The sequence below is a fragment of the Leucoraja erinacea genome, chromosome 11, assembly GCF_028641065.1.
Source record: "Leucoraja erinacea ecotype New England chromosome 11, Leri_hhj_1, whole genome shotgun sequence".
Lineage (NCBI taxonomy): Eukaryota > Metazoa > Chordata > Chondrichthyes > Rajiformes > Rajidae > Leucoraja > Leucoraja erinaceus.
In genome coordinates this window covers 50,317,781-50,323,824 of record NC_073387.1, presented here as the reverse complement: position 1 = coordinate 50,323,824, position 6,044 = coordinate 50,317,781, and positions in this window count along the sequence as shown.

Below are 6,044 nucleotides of genomic sequence, written 5' to 3'. Positions count from 1 at the left end.
TACCAAAATGGAAGGAACTGCAGATTTTGGTTTGCATCGAAGATAGACACAAAATGCTGGAGTAACTCAGCGATGAGATAGCATCTCTGGAGAAAAGGAATGGGTGACAATTCGGGTTGGGAGTTGTGACCTGAAACAGCACATATTCTTTTTTCTCGAGAGATGTTGCCTGACCCGGCGAGTTACTCCAGCATTCTGTGTCAATCTTGGTACAAAAATGGCTGGGAAATGCTGTGATTGCAAGCTCCATTTAAAACCATTTCTGACTTGTATCTCAAAAATGTCCAACCCTTTCTCTAGTGCTGCCTTCTTTCCATCTCATGAGAAGGTTTGAGATAAGAACTCATGATCTATTTTCCAATATTGAGCTAACCAAAGCATAGACTTCCCTATTGCATTGTCAACGTGGAGATCAGCGGCCTTTTAGTCATTAGAAGAGTCAGCGGATACTGAGACATGATAGGATAGTGGTCATAGAAACATAGAAAATAAGTGCAGGAGTAGGCCATTCAGCCCTTCAAGCCAGTATCGCCATTCAATATGATCATGGCTGATCATCCAAAATCAGTACCCTGTTCCTGCTTTCTCTTCATATCCCTTGATTCCTTTAGCCCGAAAAGCTATGTCTAACTCTCTCTGGAATACATCCAGTGAATTGACCTCCACTGCCTTCTGTGGCAGAGAATTTCACAGATTCACAACTTTCTGGGTGAAAAAGTTTTTCCTCATCTCAGTCCTAAATGGCCTACCCCTTATTCTTAAACTGTGATCCCTGGTTCTGGATTCCCCCAACATCGGGAGCATTTTTCCTGCATCCAGCTTGTTCAATCCTTTAAGAATTATATATGTTTCTATAAGATTCCCTCTCATCCTTCTAAATTCCAGTGAATACAAGCCCAGTCGACCCATTCTTTCATCATATGACAGTCCCGCCATCCCGGGATTTAACCTGGTGAACCTACGCTGCACTCCCTCAATGGCAAGAGTGTCCTTCCTCAAATTAGGAGATCAAAACTACGCACAATATTCCAGGTGTGGCCTCACCTGGGCCCTGTACAACTGCAGTAGGACCTCCTTGCACCTAAACTCAAATCCTCTCACAATGAAGGCCAACATGCCATTAGCTTTCTTCACTGCCTGGTGTACCTGCATGCTTACTTTCAGCAAAATCACAGATGCCATTATAGGTGCATCAGGTCAGAAGGGCCACATGGATTGCCCCTGCTACCATTCCTTCAATAAAGGTCATATCAATAAATTTATACACAGCTTTGTTCCGAAGATTTGGCAGGAAAATACATTGTCCACCTGCGATGAGCCTCGAGTCCAGCTGGGCCAACTACACAAAGGAACCTGAGACTATTTCCAAAACCTGTGACTATTGCCAGATTCTGCACGCTGAATAGGTGTGCTGGGTGAGTTTACTCAGTACCCCGTGAAATCCCTTGAGTCTCAGAAACTTTCACCGAATAACCTGAAACTCATCATCATCATCATCATCGTTGAAAACATCAATGCCTTACAATGTTATGTAAGATAGTGATCGCAACTTCTACTGAAACTCAGGTCAAACCCAAACAAGTCTAAAATGAATGTGGCTGATTAGGAAAAGGGGAGATGCAACGAGACCTGGGTGTCATGGTACACCAGTCATTGAAAGTAGGCATGCAGGTGCAGCAGGCAGTGAAGAAAGCGAATGGTATGTTAGCATTCATAGCAAAAGGATTTGAGTATAGGAGCAGGGAGGTTCTACTGCAGTTGTACAGGGTCTTGGTGAGACCACACCTGGAGCATTGCGTACAGTTTTGGTCTCCTAATCTGAGGAAAGGCATTCTTACCATAGAGGGAGTACAGAGAAGGTTCACCAGACTGATTCCTGGGATGTCAGGACTTTCATATGAAGAAAGACTGTATAGACTCGGCTTGTACTCGCTAGAATTTAGAAGATTGAGTGGGGATCTTATAGAAACTTACAAAATTCTTAAGGGGTTGGACAGGCTAGATGCAGGAAGATTGTTCCCGATGTTGGGGAAGTCCAGAACAAGGAGTCACAGTTTAAGGATAAGGGGGAAATCTTTTAGGACCGAGATGAGGAAAACATTTTTCACACAGAGAGTGGTGAATCTCTGGAATTCTCTGCCACAGAAGATAGTTGAGGCCAGTTCATTGGCTATATTTAAGAGGGAGTTAGATGTAGCCCCTGTGGCTAAAGGAATCAGGGGGTATGGAGAGAAGGCAGGTATGGGATACTGAGTTGGATGATCAGCCATGATCATATTGAATGGCGGTGCAGGCTCGAAGGGCCGAATGGCCTACTCCTGCACCTATTTTCTATGTTTCTATGAATGTTGTGCATTTTTCAGGATATTGTTCACTGCAGTAACCCAGCCAACGTGGGGCTAAAAGGCTTGTCCCACTTAGGAGATTTTTTGGGCAACTACAGGCGACTGCCACAAATCTTTCAACACGTTGAATAGATTTTGGCGACAGTGGCGACAATTTTTGCTGTCGTAGGTTTCGGTAGGTGCTGTCGTAGGTGAATTCCATTAAAACTAGTCCCTAGCAGTCGCCTAAAGAGTCGCCTAAGTGGGACAGGCCCTTGTGTCTGCTGGTGATCATACTTATGGCCTTCTGTCCAAAACATCCGTCTCTCAAACCGCACTCAAAAGAAATATCAATTATTAATAATTATTCATTGAGGACCTAAGACATGAGAGGTTTTGGTAGGGTCAATGCACAAGGTATTTAACACAGGGGAATGTAGGGGAATCAAGAACCAGAGGACATGTTTGAAATACAAAAGGACACAAAGTGCTGGAGTAACTCAGCAGGTCAGTCTGCGTCTCTGGAGAACATGGATAGGCAACGTTTCGGGTTAAGACGTTGCCTCTGAAAGGTTTAAGGTGAGAGGAGAGATTTATCGGAACCTGAGGGTTCAATATATTTCTATGGCCCAAACGCAGGCAGGTGGGACTAGCGTAGATGGGACATGTCGGTCGTAGTGAGCACGTTGGGCCGAAGGGCCTGTTTGCATGCTGTACGAGTCTATGACTCTTTGACTGATGTATTCTCCAGATGAGTGTGGGGTCTGTGCAGTACAGTGGTTGTGAGGTAAAAGGTTAAAACATGACCTTTTTGAACGGCAGCATTACAGCCAAATGACCCACTTCTTATATTTTAATGTGATGTTTTGTTGGCTATCAGCACTTTTCAATCGATAAACTGGCCATCCAACCTTCTCAATCTCTGTCACTGGCAAATGTTGACAACAAAGTCAAATCAGAATTAGAATCAAGGAACTCTTGCACATTTGAGTTTAGCTTATCGTCATGTGTACTGATGGGACAGTGAAAAGCTTTTGTTGCGTCAATAGTCAATAGTCAATTTAATTGTCATTTAATTGTCATTTGGACCCCTTGAGGTCCAAACGAATTGCCGTTTCTACCGTGCTAACCAGTCAGCGGAAAGACAATACATGATTACAATCGAGCCGTCCACAATGTACAGATACATGATAAAGGGAATAGCGTTTAGTGCAAGATTAAGTCCAGTAAGGTCCAAAGATCATAGAGCGGAGCAAGATATTCCACTCGACGAAAAAGCCGTAGTAGGTTATGGGTAATCTTCAGCGCCATTTCCGTAACCGGCTTCCGACTCCGCTCAAGTATCTTTGCTTTGGTCATGGCGTCTTCATATTGCTATTATTTTACCAAATACCACACAAATCGTCTTTTTTTCGGTCCCCCCTCTCGGCCTCTAGTGTAAAACCCCACATCGTTCCCTCTCTCTCACGCTCGCTACTTTATCTCTCCCTGTTTCATTTCAGTCTCTCCGTCTGCCCACCTCTCCCCGACCCACTCGCCCCCTCTCTCTCCCCTCTCACAGCCTCACGTTCTGACCAGCTTGTCCCCGCAGTTCTCTCTCTCCTCCCCCGATCTCTCCCTCTACCCTCCCTCTTGCTGTCTCTCGTTCTGACCACGTCCTTTCTCTCGCTTTTCCCTCCTTCTCCTCCCCACTCTTTCCTTCCGTGACCTCTCTCCACTCCCCTCCGTCTCGCAGTGTCCACCTTCGCCTCTTCCCTCCCTCTCCCTTCACTCCTCTCCCTCCCCTTCTCACTCCTCTCTCCTTCCCCGTCTCTGTCCCCCTCTCTCTTTTCCACCCTTTCCCCCCTTCCTCTCTCCCTCATCTCTCTCTCTCCCTCCCTCCCTCCTTCTCTCCCTGCCTGCTCCCTCTCCCTTCCCTCCCACTCTCTCTCCACTCTCTGTGACAAAGATCATAGATGTTCTGTGAGTTACCTCACGCTCCCCAGTGAGATGATTCCTCGTGTTTGTTTACCCCTCTCTGCGCACATCCTGTCCCGGAGCTACGAATGCAAAGCGTGGGTGGAGAGGCAGAGAGGGGTCGCCTTTATAGTGAGGACAGTTTCTCTCCGCTGGGAACAGCGTCTTGGGCAGGGAGCGCCAGGATCGGTGTCACTGCCGCGGGTGTCGTTTCCATTGGAAACGTTGTTACCGGCAGAGAGAGGTGGAAGGTGTTAGCGCTGGGGCTGGTATCCCCACTGTGGGAATCTGGTAGCAGAGTTCCGTGTACTGAAACTCCATCCTGACTCAATAACTTGTCTTCTGGTTAGCAGTCTGTGTAGTGACAGTGACAGTGTTAAAGCCCTGTCCCACTGTACGAGTTCATTCCAAGAGCTCTCCCAAGTTTGCCCCGATTCGAACTCGGAGATTTACGTTAATGGCCACTCGTTGGTACTCGGGGCTCTCGTGGACATTTTTCAACATGTTGAAAAATCTTCACATGTCTTCCCGTGCTTACCTGCCATTAGCGAGTCTTCCCGAGTACCTGCCGTTAGCGTTACGAGCCGCTAAGAGACATCCCCGAGCACCGACGTACCCACTACGTCCATTCTCTGTGCTTACCACGAGTTCGATTTTTTAAAAACTCGGGACAGCTCTCGGAATGAACTCGTACCGTGGGACAGGGAAACTCCAGATTGATTTAATAGTCTGCCTTCTGGTAGCAGAGTCTGTGAGTGTTGCACCGGGGGACTGGGTATGCAGTCTGTGTTGCAGGACTCCAAGCAAAGATACTATAAACATAGTATTATAAGTGTATTACAATAAACATAATATTACATAGTGTCCAAGCAAAGATACTATAAACATATTATAAACATAGTAAACACAAACTGTTCCCCTGCAACGCTGATTACACTGCGAGAGACATAACTGAAGTTGGGTCGGGGTTACTGAAATGGCGGAAGTTACGCTCCGTTGCGTACTACACGTCAGTCCATTGGTTTTGCAGGAGTGGTCCATCTTGCTCTGCTCTATGATCTTTGGTAAAGTCTGATCAAAGATAGTCCGAGCGTCACCAATGAGGCGGATAGTAGCTCAAGACTGCTCTCTAGTTGTCGGTAGGATGATTCAGTTGCCTGATAACAGCTGGGAATAAACTATCCCTGTATCTGGAAGTGTGTGTTTTCACACTTATATGCCCTTAACTTGATGGGAGAGTGGCCAGGGTGTGACTCGTCCTTGATTATGCGGCGGGCCTTGCTGAGGCAGAGTGAGGTGTGTAGATGAAGTCAATGGAAGAGATTCTAACCAATCATTTCCTTCAAGTAATATTTTGCTTCACAAAACATACGAGATCTGAGCTAATATTTTGATCACCATCAGATGGCGGCATTTGAACAAAAATTATTTAAACGTCGATTTGTAATGTTTTTCAAAGCAACAGCACCCTCTAGCCTTTGCATAGTTTGCTATTCAACCAGAAACAAATGTTCTTCTAATCAAGTTTAAACATGTACTAGAGCATCAGGTTAACCAAACTCATCAATCTTTGGTGTCAGGTTCAAATGTGGTAAATATTATGTGAACTCACAAGGAACTGCAGATGCTGGTTTACTAAATAAGACACAAAGTGCTGGAGTTACTCAGCGGGCCAGGCAGCATCCCTGGAGAACGTGGGTAGGTGGCGTTTTGTGTCGCGACCCTTCTTCGGACTGATTGTAGTGAGGGGGGGAGTGAGAAAGC